Genomic DNA, 19,102 nt, shown 5'->3' on the forward strand with positions numbered 1-19,102 from the left:
CCACCCGGAACTCCAGCTGGCCCGCAAGCGCTGCATGCAGCCCCGGTTCCCGCTCGCGCCTCTCTCTCCACACCTCTCTGCAAGCTGAGGGAGCCGGCTCTGGCCTTGGCCAGCCCAGAAAGGGGCTCCCACAGTGCAGCGGTGGGCTGAGGGGCTCCTCAAGTGCTGCCAAAGTGGGAGCCCAGGCAGAGGAGGCGCCAAGAGCGAGCGAGGGCTGTGAGGACCGCCAGCATGCTGTGTCACCTCTCACCAGCTACTCTGGAGGCAGAGGTGGGAGGATCTCTCGAGCCTTGGAGGTGGAGGTTGCAGGAGGCCGAGATCGCGCCACTGCGCTCCAGCCTGAGCGACAAAGCGATACCCTGTCTGAAAGCAAAAAGAAAAAAAAAGCTAAGTGGACAAACAAGAGGAAATGGGTAGGGATGAATATAGGCAGACTATAAGTAGCCGAGGAAGGTGGCCTTATTTTCGCACCTATCAATGCTCAGGCTGAGCTCCTGAGGCTAGACTTACGGACACCCCCCCATTCCTACAGGTTCTGTAAGACAAGTCAGGTATTCCACCCTCTAAAAAGCTCTTCTCTCTCCCGCCCCGCTAGACTAGTATCCCCTCCTTAAGGCTCCCAACATCCGAAGCTAAGTTGTTTGTCTGCCTATCACGCAGGAACGCGTCTGAGGGCAGGGAACAAATTTATTCATCGTAATCGAGCCCAGCACTTTGTTTAGCACGCAGCTGACAGCAGAATTTTAAGATAAAGTATTAAATAAATCACAGGACTCTCAAGGCTTCCTGTCTCTTTCACTAAAAAGCTTCTCTCAGGCCACGCCCCTACCTCCACTCAGGTCAGCCCCTTCCGTATTGAAGCCCCGCCCCGTCGCCTTCCCCGCCACCTTTCTCTTAAAGCCCTGGGAAGATTACTGGAGTTTGGCGCCAACCGTGTTTTTTTTTTAACCTTCCAAAGGCGGGAACTAGTTGTGGGCGCTGCGACGTGCTTTGCGTCTGATATGATTGGCCTTAGACACTCAGTCCCGCCTCCGTACCCTGATTGCGCTCTGGTATTGGTGGAGATGCCAGGGAGACCTCGGTGGGCAGAAAGGAACCGAGTTGTCTTGGGCCGGGCAGGGCGGGTAAGTTGTAGAGGCCCGGTCCGTGAGGGACTGCTAAGGAAGAGGCTGCATGGCGCGGTAGTCCCTCGAGTGGAGGTCGGCTGCCCCTGGGAAACCAGAGAATCGGAGGGAGTCCATCTGGAGCGGCCAAGTAGGTCGGGGAAGGGCCGCGCCTGACGTCTGGCTCCGCAGGTAGCCACGTTCCCTCCGCCCCCGGTGCAGCTTCAGGGCGTGCACCCTGCGTCCCTCTGTGGTCCCTCGAGAGGGTCTGGGCGGGGACTGTGGGTGGGCGCGCCCGGGAATTGTCCCTTCGGCCGCTCGTCCTGCCCCTCCCCCCCACCATCCAGTCTCTCCTTGGAATATACTCTTAAAATCTTTCGGATGGAGTTCTTTGGAGAAATGGGTTTCCTGGAGTGTCAGGTGATCATTGATGTTGATTGTTTCTGAAATGCTTATTTAGGCATCAAACCAACATGCCTAAATAAGTTTATTTTCATTTCTGCAGCGCCTTGATTCATCCCTAGCACATAGTAGGCCCTAACTCAGATGTGAATGTAGAATTCGCAGGAGCTGAGCATTTGTGCTTCAGGCATCAAGTTGTCTTTGACTCTTCGACTCTTCGTTGGTCTTTTTTCATTCTCCACACCTCCAGCAGCAAACCTTTCGCCTCTCCTCAAAGCCCTTCCCCCCATCTCCCTCGGCGCCTCTTTGACTGGAGGGGGACAGAGGCTTTCATGGCAGGGATTCTCCCATCTCCCTTCCTATCCCCGCTATGCCCTCCAATTATCTTTTCCTTGCGTCCCGTTTTACAAGAGATGGCCTTCTTTCCAAAAACATTTATATTGTATTGAATATTCTTGATTTTGGCCATCTTGCTTTACAGACAGACCTGGGGTCTAATTTCAGCTCTGCCACTTACCAGCTGGTTGCTTTGTGGAAATTTCTTGATCGTCTGTGTTTTCTTCATCTGTAAAATGGGAAAAAGAATAATATGGACCTCATAGAACTCTGGGGAGGATTTAAACTAAGTGAATAATGTATTTAGACCATTTAGGTTAGTGCCTGGAACATAGTAAATGTGCTGTATATGACAGATTTTGTTAGTATTTGCCCTTTACATCTTCTTCTGGGGTCTTGCTGTATTAGCCTTTCCCATGAGTGTAAAAATACACTGTCTCCTCTGGCTTTTTCCTGTTTTTCTCTACAAATGCTTGTGTTTTTTTCTGAATTTTATTTTTTATCTTTTAGCGTCTACATTAAGGACACATTCTCAGTTTTGTAGTGATTTTTCTTTTTCTTTTTCTTTTTTCCTTTTTTTTGAGACTATAGCCCAGGCTGGAGTGCAATGGCAAGATCTCGGCTTACTACAGGTTTGACCTCCTGGGCTCAAGCAATCCTCCCACCTCAGCCTTCCAAGTAGCTGGGACTACAGGTGTGCACCAGCATGCCTGGCTAATTTTTGTATTTTGTAGAGACTGGGTTTTGCCATGTTGCCCAGGCTGGTCTCGAACTCCTGGGCTCAAGTGATCAGACTGCCCTCAGCCTCCCAAAGTACTGGGATTACAAGTGTGAGCCACCCCGCCCGGCCACATTCTCTCAATTTTAAAAAGAAAACTTCCTTCAGACTGCCTATAACGAAAGGCTATGTGATCCTTCTCCTGTCTACTTTGCTTTCACATCTGAATCCATTGGAATTATTCCAGAAAAGATTATGTATGAGTAAATCTGCTTACAAACTTTTTTTTTTTTTTTTTGAAACAGTCTCGCTTTGTTCCCCAGGCTGCAGTGCAGTGGTGTGATCTCCGCTCACTGCAAGCTCCGCCTCCTGGGTTCATGTCATCCTCCTGCCTCAGCCTCCTGAGTAGCTGGGACTACAGGCGTCTGCCACCACGCCTGGCTAATTTTTTGTATTTTTAGTAGAGACGGGGTTTCACTGTGTTAGCCAGGATGGTCTCGATCTCCTGACCTCGTGATCCGCCCGCCTCGGCCTCCGAAAGTGCTGGGATTACAGGCTTGAGCCACCGTGCCCAGCCAAACATTTTTTTTTTAGACAGAGTCTTACTCTGTCGCCCAGGCTGGAGTTGCAGTGGCACGATCTCAGATCACTGCAGCCTCCGCCTCCCAGGTTCAAGTGATTCTCCTGCCTCAGCCTCCCCAGTAGCTGGGATTACAAGTGTATGCCACCATGTCTGGCTAATTTTTGTATTTTTAGTATAGATGAGGTTTCACCATGTTGGCCGGGCTGGTCTTGAACTCCTGACCTCAGGTGATCCGCCTGCCTCGGCCTCCCAATACAAACTCTTTTTCAGCATGATAGTTCTGAACTTTGAACATTTTGCCTCTACCCTTTCACAGGTGCATCACTTCTATCGGTAGCAACTCTCATATATCGAGATCTTCAAATGGGAGAAAGTGAGGAAAAGTGAAAAAGACTCATTTTCCAAGAGATTCTGATACATTTTTCTTCCTCCTCTCCTTCCTCTCCTTCCAGGAGAATCACTGGCCTATGTGATTTCAAGAGTGTAATCTCACCTATCACTAAGGTGCTAATGAGTCCCAAATCATAATACCTACCATGCCTTTTCTGTATGACATTTCCAGCTGTTAGACATCTTTTTGTTTTTTGTTTTTTTTTTTCCCCTAGACGGAGTCTTGCTGTTGCCCAGGCTGGAGTGCAGTGGCGCTATCTCAGCTCACTGCAACCTCTGTCTCCCAGGTTCAAGTGATTCTTCTGGTCTCAGCCTCCGGAGTAGCTGGGATTACAGGCGCACGCCACCATGCCCAGCCAATTTTTGTATTTTTAGTGGAGATGGGGTTTCACCATGTTGGCCAGGCTGGTCTCAAACTCCTGAACTCAGGTGATCCACCAGCCTCGGCCTCCCAAAGTGCTGGGATTATAGGTGTGAGCCACCACGCCTGGCCTTTTTTTTTTTTCTTTTCTTTTTGAGATGGAGTCTTGCCCTGTTGCCCAGGCTGGAGTGCAATGGCACGATCTCGGCTCACTGTAACCTCCACTTCCCAGGTTCAAGTGAGTCTCCTGTCTCAGCCTCCCGAGTGTGGGATTACAGGTGCGCACCACCACGCCCAGCTATTTTTTTTTGTATTTTTAGTAGAGACGGGGTTTCACCATGTTGGTCAGGCTGGTCTTGAACTCCTGACCTCGCGATCCGCCTGCTTCAGCCTCCCAAAGTGCTGGGATTACAGACATGAGCCAGCACCCCCAGCCGCTGTTAGACATCTTTATCTGGATGTCCTACAGATAACTCAACATGACTTCACTGGTTGTCCATTGCAGTTAAAGCATGACTATCCTCCAAAGCTAGAAACATGAGAATCGTCTTCAACAAATTGGGAATTTCATTAATTCAGCAGATATTCTTTTATTACTTGCCATTCTGCTAGGCCTGCTGAGAGCTGGGGATACAGTGAGAGCTGGGGAACAGAACAGAGATGGTCCTAGTCTTTATGGAGAACCATTGGGTGGTTCATTGGGTGAGATGGACATTTCTCCAGGAATCCCACAAAAATGGAATCATGAACTTCAAGAAGAGGTCACGTAGGGAAAGGACACAATGGGGTAAGAGTATATAACAGAGGGCCTGACTTAGTGGGAAGAGAGGGTGAAGGGAAACTCAAGATGACTTAAGCAAAATATCAAAGAAGAGCTAAGTGAAAGTAGAATATTGAGGAAAGAATATTCCCTGCAGAAGCCCTGTGGTTCTTTTTTTTTCTTTTTTTTTTTTTTTCGATTTATAGTTTGTCCTGTTCATCTTATGCAGAATTTCAATATCATTAATCCACAATGTTAGTACGGTAACAGAAACACAAAGGAGAAAAAAGGCAGGTGGGGGGAGGTTCATAGTGTGGCCTGACATAGTCTAAGGGTTCTCTCCTGTAATATGCATCTCCTGCAGGCAAGTATTAATGTCACTTCATTGTTTGAAGTAGAGTACACTATCCAGGATTCATTTATTGTTCAGGTGTCTTTTCCAAAGTATGAGAAAACAGGAGTAATTCAATAATGAATATCTGCAATTCAAACCAATTTAACTACAGGTCAGTGGTGTCTTTCTTATCTATTATCACAAACATCCCAGTTGCCTCCATCTAAAAATTTCTTTCAAAAGTTAAGACACAATTAATTATACCTTATTAATTCCCTCAAAAGCAAAAAAAAAAAAAAAAAAATGTACCACTCAGCATACAAAAGTTACACATTAAAAGTGTATATATAGGGCCAGGTGCGGTAGCGCACGCCTGTGATCCCAGCACTTTGGGAGGCCAAGGTGGGTGGATCATGAGGTCAGGAGTTCAAGACCAGCCTGGCCAAGATGATGAAACCCTGTCTCTACTAAAAATACAAAAAATTAGCTGGGCTCGGCAGTAGGCGCCTGTAATCCCAGCTACTCAGGAGGTTGAGGCAGGAGAATCGCTTGAACTCGGAGGGCAGAGGTTGCAGTGAGCAGAGATTGTGCCACTGCACTCCAGCCTGGGCGACAGAGTGAGACTCTGTCTCAAAAAAAAAGTGTGTATTTCCTTTTTTTTTTTTTGAGACGGAGTCTCTCTTTGTCGCCCAGGCTGGAGTTCAGTGACATGATCTCGGCTTACTGCAACCTCCTCCTTTCAGGGTAGAGTGATTCTCCTGCCTCACCCTCCCAAGTAGCTGGGATTACAGGTGTGCACCACCATGTCTGGCCAATTTTTGTATTTTTAGTAGAGATGGCATTTCACCATGTTGGCCAGGCTGGTCTCGAACTCCTGAACAAAGGTGATCTGCCCGCCTCAGCTTTCCAAAGTGCTGGGATTACAGGCGTGAGCCACTGCGCCTGGCCTCAAAATTTGTTTTTTATCCTGAAATCAGCAGGAAGCACTGAAGGGTTTTTTGGTTTTTTTTTTTTCTTTTGAGACGAAGTCTCCTTCTGTCCCCCAGACTGGAGTGCAGTGGCACGATCTCGACTAACTGCAGCCTCCCCCTCCCAGCTTCCAGAAATTCTCCTGCCTCAGCCTTCCAGGTAGCTGGGATTACAGGCATGTGCCACCATGCCTGGCTAATTTTTGTATTTTTAGTAGAGATGACGTAGGCTGGTCTCAAACTCCTGACCTCAGGCGATCTCCTGACCTCAGGTGATCGCCCGCCTCAGCCGCCCAAAGTGCTAGGATTACAGGCGTGAGCCACCACATCCAGTCTAAGCACTGAAGGGTTTAAGTAGAGTTGGGAACACGATCATGTTTGCATTTTTAAAAGACAACTCATGCTGAGGTTTGAAGAACAATTTGAAATGGGGGAAGACTGTCCATTTGAATACACTTTCCATTAAATCTTGTTGACTACCTCTCAGATCTGTTTTTAGTGTCTTGTGGGTTTTTTGGTTTTGTTTTGTTTTGAGACAGTCTCGCTCTTCGACCCAGGCTGGAATGCAGCGGTGCAATCACAGCTCACTGCAGCCTCCGGAAGCATGTGCCACCACACCCAGCTAACTTTTCTTTTTTCTCTAGATACGGAGTCTCACTGTGTTGCCCAGGCTGGTCTTGAACTCCTGGGCACAAGCAGTCCTCCTGCCTCAGCCTCCCAGAATGTTGGGATTACAGGCATGAACCACCGTGCCCAGCCAAGATCTGTTTCTTATTTTTAATTCCACTACTAAGAATTTACAGTGACACCTCGTTGTCTTCTGCCTTGTTTTGGTAGTCTTTTCTATCTCCCTTCCCACTCATATTTTCCAGACTCTTGCCAGAGTAAACATTTAAGATGCAGATTTTATCATTATATTCCCCTGCTTTAAAAACCTTCACTGGTTCCCCCATTCCCTTCTGGATGGAATCCAAGTATCTTAATCACATAATAAGTCCCCTGACCTTTATTTTTTTTTTTTGAGAGGGTCTCACTGTCACCCAGGCTGGAGTGCAGTGGCACGATCTGGGCTCACTGCAACCTCGGGGCCTGTGACTTTCTAAACTTTATTCTCACATTCTGATCTTGCCTTCCCATGTTCTATTCTGTAGGTGTTCACACCCATACTTGATTGTGAACTTATAGATAGATGTGGTGGGGAACAGATGTGGGGAGATCGTGTCAAGAAGTGTTTGCAAACATGAGCCTAATTTAATTGAACCTTGGGATTTTGGAAACCTTGAGATAGTGAATAATGGAGCTAGAATGGTAGGTGTCAGTCTATATCAGGATAAGGAAGTTTTTTTTTTTTTTTTTTGAAATGGAGTCTCGCTCTGTGGCACAACCTCGGCTCATTGCAACCTCCGCCTCCTGGGCTCAAGCAATTCTCCTGCCTCAGCCTCCCGAGTAGTTGGGACTACAGACATGAATCACTATTCCCAGCTAATTTTTTTGTATTTTTAATAGAGGTGGGGTTTCACCGTGTTGGCGAGGATGGTCTCGATCTCTTCACCTCGTAATCTGCCTGCCTTGGCCTCCCAAAGTGCTGGGATTATAGGCATGAACCACTGTGCCCAGTTGGGATAAGGAATTTGTACTTTATTTATTAAAAATTGGGAAGTAATGGAAAGTTTTTGAGCAGGATTGTGGTAGAACTAACCCAGTAGTTGTGCGTAGCATGTATTTGGAGTGGGGAAATAATTAGATAGCTATAGTGGGGTCCTGAAACAAATCGAAATGGCAAGAATGGGAATAAATGGGAGAAATATTTCAGAGGTAGCATCTAGATCAGTAGTCTGTTAGGGAATGTTAGTGCTACTCCAAAAAATTAGAGAAATCAGGAGGTGAGCAGATATGGATGGAAAGATGATCTCTTGTTTTGGACTTGGTGAGTTTGTGCCTACAGGAATGTGTTTAATAATGTTAGCATTTGTTTGTTTGTCTGTTTTGAGACAGGGTGTCATTCTGTCACTCAAGCTGGAGTGCAGTGACTTGATCTTGGCTCACAGCAATCTCTGCTTCCTGGTTGTGCTTAAGCAATCCTCCCACCTCAGCCTCCCAAGTATGATTGGGACTATAGGAGTGTGTCACCACGCCTGGCTAATTTTTGTATTTTTTGTGGAGATGGGATTTTGCCATGTTGCCCAGGCTGGTCTCGAACTCCTGGCCTGAAGTGATCCACCCACCTCGGCCTCCCCACAAAGTGCTGGGCCCACAAAATGCTGGGATTACAGGTGTGAACCACTGCGCCCTGGCATCCAGCCACTAATTTTTTTTTTTTTTTTTTTTTTTGAGACAGTCTTGCTCTGTTGCCCAGGCTGGAGTGCAGTGTGACAATCTCAGCTCACTTCAACCTCTGCCTTCCCCACGCTCAAGCAATTCTTGTGCCTGAGCCTGATAAGTAGCTGATATTACTGGTGTGTGTCAGCATACCCAGCTAATTTTTTTTATTTTTAGTAGAGACAGGGTTTTACCATGTTAGCCAGACTGGTCTTGAACTCCTGACCTCAAATCTGTCCGCCTGCCTAGGCTTCCCGAAGTGCTGGGATTTAGGCATGAGCTACCATACTTGGCCACTAATTGTTTTTTTGTTTGTTTTTGTTTGTTTGAGACAGAGTCTCCCTCTGTCGCCCAGGTTGGAGCGCAGTGGCACAGTCTCAGCTCACTGCAACCTCCACCTCCCAGGTTCATGCCATTCTCCCACCTGAGCCTCTCAAGTAGCTGGAACTACAGGCGCCCACCACACCCGGCTAATTTTGTTTTTGTATTTTTAGTAGAGACGGGGTTTCACCGTGTTAGCCAGGATGGATGGTCTCAATCTCCTGACCTCATGATCTGCCTGCCTCAGCCTCCCAAAGTGCTGGGATTACAGGCATAAGCCACTGTGCCCGGCCCACTAATTGGTTTTTTAATGTTAGACATCCTCACATTTTTGGGATACATCTCACTTGTCTGTAGTGCTTTTTCGTTTAATATCTTGCTGGATTCAGTTGGTTGATTTTTTTTTTTTTTTTTTTTTTGGTGACAGAGTCTCTCTCTGTTGCCCAGGCTGGAGAGTGGTGCAATCTTGGCTCACTGCAACCTCCACCTCCCAGGTTCAAGCTACTCTCCTGCCTCAGCCTCCTGAGTAGCTGGGATAACAGGTGTGTGCTACCATGCCCACCTAATTTTTGTGTTTTTTTTTTTTTTTTTTTTTTTTTTGAGACGGAGTCTCGCTCTGTCACCCAGGCTGGAGTGCAGTGGCGCAATCTCGGCTCACTGCAAGCTCCGCCTCCCGGGTTCACGCCATTCTCCTGCCTCAGCCTCTCCGAGTAGCTGGGACTACAGGCGCCCGCCACCACGCCCGGCTAATTTTTTGTATTTTTAGTAGAGACGGGGTTTCACCGTGGTCTCGATCTCCTGACCTCGTGATCCGCCCGCCTCGGCCTCCCAAAGTGCTGGGATTACAAGCGTGAGCCACCGCGCCCGGCCTTAATTTTTGTGTTTTTAATAGAGACGGGGTTTCACCATATTAACCAGGCTGGTCTCGAATTCCTGACGTCAAGCAATCCACCCACCTTGGCCTCCCAAAGTGCTGGGTTGACAGGCCTATTTTTTTTTTTTTTTTTTAAGGCTATTTCTGTTTATGTTCATAAGAAAGATTGCCTTGTAGTTGTCTGGTCTTGTAGTTTTTTTGTTTTGCCCTATTCTTGACCAGTTTTTTTGTTTGTTTTTTGGTTTTTTTTTTTGAGACAGAGTCTCGCTGTGTCACCCAGGCTGGCGTGCAGTGGCGCGATCTCAGCTCACTGCAACCTTGGCCTCCCAGGTTCACGCCATTCTTCTGCCTCAGCCTCCCGAGTAGCTGGGACTACAGGTGCCCGCTGCCATGCCCAGCTAATTTTTTTGTATTTTTAGTAGAGAAGGGGTTTCACCGTGTTAGCCAGGATGGCCTTGATCTCCTGACCTCATGATCTGCCTGCCTCAGCCTCCCAAAGTGCTGGGATTACAGGCTTGAGCCACCGTGCCCAGCCCAACCAGTTTTGAAATTAAGGTTGTATTCGCCTCAAAAAATTATTTGCTTATTCGCAAATAGTTTTTTTCTGTTGTCTGGAACAGATTAACCTTTCATTATTATTATTATTTTTTTTAGAGACAGAGTCTCATTATGTTGCCCAGGCTGGTCTTGAACTGGGCTCAAGTGATCCTCCTGCCTCACCCTCCCAAAGTGCTGGGATAACAAGCACGAGCCACTGTGCCTGGCCTAACTGTTTTAAAATTTTTGGTGTTTGTGCCTTCTTTCTTTTTCTTGATTAGTTTTGTCATAGATATGCTTATTTCTCTTTTGACAGAGCCAACATTTATTTTTATTGATCTTTCTAGTGCTTGTTTATTTTTGTTAGTTTTTGCTGGTTATATTTTTATTTCTTTGGGTTTACTTTGTTCTTTTTCTAACTTCTTGAGGTGATTGATGGCCTCATTAATATTTTGTCCTTTCTTCCTATACATTTAGTACTGTAACTTTGCCTTTAAAAGTACTATTTTGGTTTTATCCCATACATTTTCTGTATTGTATTCATTGTCATTCAGTTCTGTACTTTTTCCCAGTTTCCATTAATATTTGTTCTTTGACTTACGTTTATTAATTTCCAAATGAACAGGGAAATTTGAAAGTGCATTGTTAACTTTGAATTTTATTGGGCTAGATGGAAACATTTCTTTGATATTTGTGGAAACTTGCACTGCGGCTTGATACATAGACAATTTTTATAAATGTGCTTAAAACTAGTGTAAGTTCTTTTAATTGTGGTATGCAGGGTTATAAAATTATCAGATCAAACCTGTCAATTTTGTATTCAGAGCTGTATCCTTAAATTTCTTTAACTGCTTGATCATCAGAGAAAAGTATGTTAAAATCTCTGTTGTAATAATTTTTTTTTTTTTTTTTGAGACAGAATCGCTCTGCTGCCCAAGCTGGAGTGCAGTGGTGCCATCTCCCTCTGCCTCCTGGGTGCAAGTGAGTCTCCTGCCTCAGCCTCTAGAATAGCTGGCTTTATTGGCACCCACCACCACGCCCAGCTAATTTTTGTATTTTTAGTAGAGAGGAGGTTTCACAGTGTTGGTCAGGCTGGTCTCGAACTCCTGACCTCAAGCAATCCACCCGCCTCCATCCATCCCAAAGTGCTGGGATTACAGGCATGAGCCACTGCGCCTGGCCTATTGTGACCTACTTATCTATATCAGTCAGGGTCCAGTCAATAGACAAAAACCACATAGTAATTTGAAAGGGAAAGTTTAGTATAAAGAATTACTGGTCGGGTTCCGTGGCTCAGGCCTGTAATCCTAGCACTTTGGGAGGCCAGGGCGGGTGGATCACTTGAGGTCAGAAGTTTAAGATCAGTTTAGCCAACGTGGTGAAACCCTGTCTCTACTAAAATACAAAAATTAGCCAGGCATGATGGCGGGTGCCTGTAATCCCAGCTACTCGGGAGGCTGAGACGGGAGAATCGCTTGAACCGGGGAGACGGTGTTTGCAGTGAGCCGAGATCCCTCCACTGCACTCCAGCCTGGGCGGCTGAGCGAGACTCCGTCCCACACAAAAAAAAAATTAAAAAAAAAAAAAAAAAAAAAAGGCCAGGCACAGTGGCTCACGTCTGTAACCCCAGCACTTTGGGAGGCCGAGGCGGGTGGATCACGAGGTCAGGAGATCGAGACCATCCTGGCTAACGCCGTGAAACCCCGTCTCTACTAAAAATACAAAAAATTAGCCGGGCGTGGCGGCGGGCGCCTGTAGTCCCAGCTACTCGGGACGCTGAGGCAGGAGAATGGCGTGAAACCAGGAGGCGGAGCTTGCAGTGAGCCGAGATTGCGCCACTGCACGCCAGTCTGGGCGACAGAGTGAGACTCCGTCTCAAAAAAAAAAGAATTATTGACAGGATTGAAGTAACTAGTAATTGTCAAGTAATAGTTAAAGAATAACTGAAAAATATAGGAATATAAGATATAGGGAGCAGCTATGACCTGTAGGGTTTTGATAGATCATCCAAAGAAGAGCTGTGTTCCTTCACTCTAAGGATGGGATCCAGACCTCATGGAAAGGGTATTGCTGGGGTCAACTGGATGGTGGAGACATTGCTAAGTGTCTTGCTCTGTTGTAAATCTGCCAGAGGAGGTGTATGGGGAAGCTCCTGGGTGCTAAAGGATCTATGAGTTGGAGAAGCTGCCCTCTCCATGAACCTAGCAGGAGGAAGCCGTATTCTGCAGGAGCCAATCATAATAGGAACCTGATGTACAGGAAGTGAGCCTGTGGAAAACCGTCCTGCAGGAACTGAATGCTGGAGACAGCAGGCTCTGTAGGAGCTTTGCTAGCCAGATGCACTGAAACTAGGGAAAGAATCCCCCTTCCTCTTCCAGTGTTCCTCCACCATTCTGCTGATAAGGTTTAACCTTGTGCCAGTTAGCAAAGGAGAAATAGCTACAAGGCCTAGATCCATTATCACAGAAGGATGGATTTGGAATTGAGAGGCATAACTGTCACAGTCCCTTTAACTACTTTTTTCCTTTTCCTGCAGCCTAGGAAGCTGAGAACCTTTAACTTTTTCATGTGTACACAGTGAGAAACCATACACACATAACTTCTTTTGATGACTTCTCTATATTACTGTATATGTTCTCAGAAATTTTGAAGGACTATTAATGCATCATGTGATACAATTAAGAAATGAGCAGCCACTTCTTAAATTTATAAATAATCTTTTAAAAAATACCTTTGGTGATGGGGACCTAGAATTAAGATGTGGAGATAATGGTCTGACAAAAAATTTGGAGAAAAATTTAAGACAGATGGGGGCAAAAGATCCATGATTAGCTGGTCCGAAAGTAGTGTTTTCTCAGTTGGCTGTTCACAATCAGTTACAGATCAAACTTCTTGTTCTACTCTTTCCCCCCTTGACTAGTTGTTTAAAAAAAAAAAGAGACCCAGGATTACCAGGTCTCTTAGATTTATATTTATTTCCAGGTTTAACTTACTAGGTCAAGTCTTTCTCTTTTTCTAATTATTATTTTTGAGACACGGTGTCTCACTCTGTTGTCCTGGCTGGAGTACAGTGGCATGATCACAGCTCACTGTAGCCTCCACCTCACAGGCTCAATTGATCCTCCCATCTCAGCTACTAGAGTAGATAGTATTATAGGTGTGAACCACCATGCCTGGCTACTTTTTAAAAAAATTTATTTTGTTTAAGTAAAGATGGGGTCTCTCTATGTTGCCCAGGCTGGTCTTGAACTCCTGGGCTCAAGTGAACCTACCACCTTGACCTCCCAAAGTGCTGGGATTACAGGTGTGAGGTTTTTTTTTTTTTTTTTTTTTTTTTTTTTTTTAATTATACTTTAGGTTTTAGGGTACATGTGCACAATGTGCAGGTTTGTTACATATGTATCCATGTGCCATGTTGATTTCCTGCACCCATTAACTCGTCATTTAGCATTAGGTATATCTCCTAATGCTGTCCCTCTCCCCTCCCCCCACCCCACAACAGTCCCCTGAGTGTGATGTTCCCCTTCCTGTGTCCATGTGTTCTCATTGTTCAATTCCCACCTATGAGTGAGAACATGCGGTGTTTGGTTTTTTGTCCTTGCGATAGTTTACTGAGAATGATGTTTTCCAGTTTCATCCATGTCCCTACAAAGGACACGAACTCATCATTTTTTATGGCTGCATAGTATTCCATGGTGTATATGTGCCACATTTTCTTAATCCAGTCTATTGTTCTTGGACATTTGGGTTGGTTCCAACTCTTTGCTATTGTGAATAGTGCCGCAATAAACATACGTGTGCATGTGTCTTTATAGCAGCATGATTTATAGTCCTTTGGGTATATACCCAGTAATGGGATGGCTGGGTCAAATGGTATTTCTAGTTCTAGATCCCTGAGGAATCGCCACACTGACTTCCACAATGGTTGAACTAGTTTACAGTCCCACCAACAGTGTAAAAGTGTTCCTATTTCTCCACATCCTCTCCAGCACCTGTTGTTTCCTGCTTAAGACAGAGTCTTGCTCAGTCGCCCAGGCTGGCTTGCAGTGGCACAATCTCAGCTCACTGCGACCTCCACCTCCCGGGTTCAAGTGATTTTCTTGCCTCAGCCTCCCGAGTAGTTGGGATTACAGGCACGCCCCACCATGCCGGGCTAATTTTTGTATTCTTAGTAGAGACAGGGTTTCACCATGTTGGCCAGGCTGGTCTCAAACTCTTGACCTCGTGATCCGCCCATCTCGGCCTCCCAAAGTGCTGGGATTACAGGCATGAGCCACCGTGCCCAGCCCGTTTGTATTTTTTTTTTGTCTCGATGTGGTTTTGCCACGTTGCCCAGGCTGGTCTCAAACTCCTAGGATCAAGCAGTCCCTTCCACCTCAGCCTCTCAAAGTGCTGAGATTACAGGTGTGAGTTACCACACCTTTTTTTTTTTTTTAAAGTAATACCTGCCAGTAGTATAAACTAAAACGGTATGAAATAATAGTGCAGGGAAAGCTTTGATCTGTTTGATCTCTTTAACCAAATCATTAGATTCTCCATTATTCTGAGAGGACACCTCATGACTAATGCTCCCCTCTCCATGTGCCCGCTTACAGCTACTAGTAGTAGATTTCTCAGTAGGAAACCTCTGAGTATCTGATTTCACGAGTTGAATTTTGCTTTGCAAAGAGTCAGTTGTGTTATTTACCAAATGTGATTGTGTTATTTGTGCTTTTTGTAATTGTGCAGGCTATTTTATAACAGTTAATCAAATGAATAAGTGCAACAAATGTTAGATTGAGGAATGTGAGGAATGGAGAAAAAAAAGATAATACACTTTGATTTTATTTATCTCTTGTGGTAGAACCATGATCTTTTCTTTGAGTATGAATCCAATGATGAGAGTGTTGACGTCTTTCTTGTGTAAACTACACCCGTAAGACATTGCCCATGATTTTCAGTTTTTGTTTTGTCCTTGCTTGAGCCCAGGGAGGTTGCAGTGAGCTGTGATCATGCCACTGCACTCCAGCCTGAGTGACAGAGGGAGACTCTGTCTTAAAAAAAAAAAAAAAAAAAACTTAGATAACTTTTTAATTGATCTGAGTATAGACTAGATTTTCTCCCCTAGTACTTTGAATCATTTTGTCTTCACTTGATTTGACATGCAGAGGTGTGTGTGTGTGTGTGTGTGTGTGTGTTTTGCTACCTATCTTTCCATAGCATTCTGCCTAGTTTTCACTAGAAAATAACTCCCTTTGGTATTGTGATCTTTCATCATACTGTGATTTAGAAAAATAGGAAAATTTGGGCATAATTGGATTTGACAATAAATGCACATTGGTAATCTTTGAGAAAAACCCAGAATCGTATATAGAAAATCTTCCCCCAAACTAAGAGGGAGCCAGGAGACCAAAGAATGACTCAGACAAGTCCAGCTTGGTGAATAGATGCATTTATTAGGACTAATAAGTTTATTTATTACAAGGCACTCCTGGATGGCAGCAGGACAGCTTTAGAGATCCATGCTGCCCTTTGTCTGTAAACTGTTTTTAAGCTAACTTTCTGGCTCATTGCCTACTGTATTTAAGCCATGAGACTGTTTTTCTTGGTAGATTCTCAGATACTCGCCGGGATGGTTGGGTTCTCAGGGGTACTTGCTCTTCAGGCTGTCACCATGGCCTTGGCTCACCTCCTGTCCTTCAGGATTCAGGCAGCAGACATACACCCTCCACTACATAAGCATATATCTCAATTGGTAGGAGCAGAAGTATGCAGGTGCAGGCTTGCTAATAATTTCATAGCCCCAAGTGGCCACAGTTCAGTGGCCATAAGCATCATTCATTGGGTTTTACTGGCAGATTAGAGGATGCCAGGTAAGTTAGTGAAGAGAGACTTTTTTTTTTTTTTTTGAGATGGAGTTTCACTCTTGTTGCCCAGGCTGGAGTGCAGTGGCGCAATCTCGGCTCACTGTAGCCTCCGCCTTCTGGGTTCAAGAGGTTCTGCTGCCTCAGCCTCCCAAGTAGCTGGGATTACAGGCACCTGCCACCACACCCACCTAATTTTTGTAGTGTTAGTAGAGACGAGGTTTTACCATGTTGGCCAGGCTGATCTCGAACTCCTGACGTCAGGTAATCTGCCCACCTCGGCCTCCCAAAGTGCTGGGATTACAGGCATGAGCCACTGCGGCCCAGCCTGTTTTTGTTTTTTTATTGTTTTGGATTCTTACGTTGTTTCTAGTTTTTTTTTTTTTTTTTTGAGACAGAGTCTCACTCTGTTGCCCAGGCTGGAGTGCAGTGGCACAATCTCGGCTCACTGCAAGCTCCGCCTCCCGGGTTCAGGCCATTCTCCTGCCTCAGCCTCCCGAGTAACTGGGACTATAGGCGCCTGCAACCACGCCCGGCTAATTTTTTGTATTTTTAGTATAGATGGGGTTTCACCATGTTAGCCAGGACGATCTCGATCTCCTGACCTCATGATCCACCCGCCTCGGCCTCGCAAAGTGCTGGGATTACAGGCATGAGCCACTGCGCCCGGCCTGTTTCTGGTCTTACCATAAACGACACTGGTAACAGATTATTAGATGTGAAATTTTTGGGTCAGAGTATTGCACTTAAACATTTCATCACATTTTTAATCAAATCAAAGCTGTTGCCAAATTGCTTTCATGGAGCTTTTACCAGTGTACTACACTTGAGAGAGCTATGAGAGTACCTCTTTTCCAATACCTTTGTCAACCTAATGTACTATCAAACTTTTTGTTATTTGCTTGTCTCACTATGTTTTGGTGAAAACATGTGTCAGGAGTCCCCAAAACCACCCCTAAGTTTGATGATTTGCCAGACTTACAGAATTCACTATGTAGTTGTACTTACAGCTATGATTTATTACAATGAAAGGACACAAAGCACAATCCACCAAAGGGAAAAAAGGTCCATAGGGTAAAGTCTAGAGAAAACCAGGTTAAAGTTCCCATGGTTTTGCTCCCAGTGGGGTCATGCACTTACCTGTTTATTCCCCCAGCAACTAGTGATAGCAGGTGTGAAATGTTGTCTACCTGGGAAGCATGTTGGAGACTCAGTGTCCAGGCTTTTTACTGGGGGCTGGTCACATAGGCTGCCTCTGCCTGGCATATACTAAGATTTTAAGACTCCCAGAAGGAAACAGATGTTTATGATAAACCAAATTGTTTGTATGAACAGTTTAGGCACATTGAGCCACTTTTTATCAGTCTGGAAATTATGGGAACCCTCCTGAAATTTGAGTTCTTAGACTCTAGCCAAGGGCCTTAGTAGGCAGGCTTTCTAAGGATAAGTAGCCATGCCTTGCTATGCCAACACTTTTCTACACAACGTGGCATATCTCATTGTTTTAATTTGTGTTTCCTTATTAGTGAAGTCAAACATCTTTTAGTTCCAAAAGCTTTGCTTTTTTTTTTTTTTTTTTTTTTTTTTTTTTATGATTTGCCTGTGTTTTTTGACCGTTTTTCTATTTGGTCTAAGTGATTACTTTTTTTTGGTATCAATATTTCTTCTCTTTTCTTTTTTTTTTTTTTTTGAGATGGAGTCTTGCTCTGTCGCCCAGGCTGGAGTGCAGTGGTGTGATCTCGGCTCACTGCAAGCTCCGCCTCCCAGGTTCACGCCATTCTCCTACCTCAGCCTCTGGAGTAGCTGGGACTACAGGCGCCCGCCACCATGCCCGGCTAATTTTTTGTATTTTTAGTAGAGACAGGGTTTCACCATGTTAGCCAGGATGGTCTCGATCTCCTGACCTCGTGATCCGCCCGCCTCGGCCTCCCGAAGTGCTGGGATTACAGGCGTGAGCCACCGTGCCCAGCCTGGTATCAGTATTTCTTGTTAGTATTAATGTGTGTGTGTGTGTGTGTGTGTGTGTGTGGTGATAGTAGTGATGGTTCTTATTTTAGTACAAAAGTTACTTTGGCCGGGCGCGGTGGCTCACGCTTATAATCCCAGCACTTTGGGAGGCTGAGGCCGGCAGATCACCTGAGGTCGGGAGTTTGAGACCAGCCTGACCAACATGGAGAAACCCCCATCTCTACTAAAAATACAAAATTAGTTGGGCATTGTGGTGCATGCCTGTAATCCCAGCTACTTGGGAGGCTGAGGCAGTAGAATCGCTTGAACCCGGGAGGTGGAGGTTGTGGTGAGCCGAGGTTGCACCATTGCACTCTAGCCTGGGCATCAAGAGTGAAACTCCATCTAAAAAAAAAAAAAGTTAATTTGTATTTTGGTCTGTTTTATAAAATTAGCATCATTTACTTTGTACATAGCTTAATGACAATTTTTGTTTGTTTGTTTTGTTTTTGAGACAGGGTCTCACTCTGTCACCCAGGCTGCAGTGCAGTGGCACTATCGTGGTTCACTGCAACCTCTCCCTGCCAGGCTCAAGTGATCCTCCTGCTTCAGCCACCAAGTAGCTGGGACTACAGGCACAGGCTACTACAGTCAGCTAATTCTTGTATTTTTTGTAGAGATGAGGTTTCACCATGTTGCCCAGGCTGGTCTCAAATTCCTGGGCTCAAGCGATCCACCTGACTTGACCTCCCAAAGTGCTGAGATTGTAGGCTTGAGCCACCATGCCTGGCCGTATTAACAAGTTTAAAATTTTTGTTTTATAGTTTTGACTTTTTCCTGAAAAATATTAGGCACTTTTTTTGATAACACAAATCTGCTTTTAATAATGGTAGAGAGAAAGGCCGGGCATGGGGGCTTATGCCTGTAATCCCAGCACTTTGGGAGGCTGAGGTGGGTGGATTGCTTAAGGCCAGGAGTTCAAGACCAGCCTGGCCAATGTGGCAGATAGGCAAAACCCTGTTTCCACTAAAATTACAAAAATTAGCCAGGCGTAGTGGTGCACTCCTGTAATCGCAGCTATGGTACGCTCCTATAATCCCAGCTACTCGGGAGGCTGAGGCACGAGAATCACTTGAACCCAGGAGGCGGAGGTTGCAGTGAGCGGAGATCAAGCCACTGCACTCCAGCCTGGGCGACAGAGTGAGACTTTGTCTCCAAAAACAAAGAATGATAGAGAGTGAACTTTTTCAATGTGTCGAAATTCGAAAATTGCTTTTTGTTTTGAAGCTAGGTTTATTCTCTGAAT

At 45.4% G+C, this 19,102-nt stretch overlaps 1 protein-coding gene across 6 annotated transcripts in view; it reads left to right on the top strand.

The window, feature by feature from the left end:
- The first annotated feature begins 1,031 nt into the window (after positions 1–1,031).
- The window catches only part of CASP8AP2 (caspase 8 associated protein 2), a 49,257-nt gene continuing 31,186 nt past the window's right edge, over positions 1,032–19,102 (top strand). For 2 of the 6 annotated variants that reach the window (XM_055258924.2, XM_063619420.1), the window contains exon 1: positions 1,032–1,254. The gene's annotated coding sequence lies outside the window, so the exon portion shown is untranslated. Of the gene's footprint in view, positions 1,296–1,351; positions 1,524–19,102 lie in introns of those variants that run through there. The other 4 variants (XM_055258926.2, XM_055258925.2, XM_063619424.1 and 1 more) reach the window with 4 other exon arrangements.

This window comes from Symphalangus syndactylus, chromosome 2 (assembly GCF_028878055.3).
Source record: "Symphalangus syndactylus isolate Jambi chromosome 2, NHGRI_mSymSyn1-v2.1_pri, whole genome shotgun sequence".
Taxonomy (NCBI): domain Eukaryota; kingdom Metazoa; phylum Chordata; class Mammalia; order Primates; family Hylobatidae; genus Symphalangus; species Symphalangus syndactylus.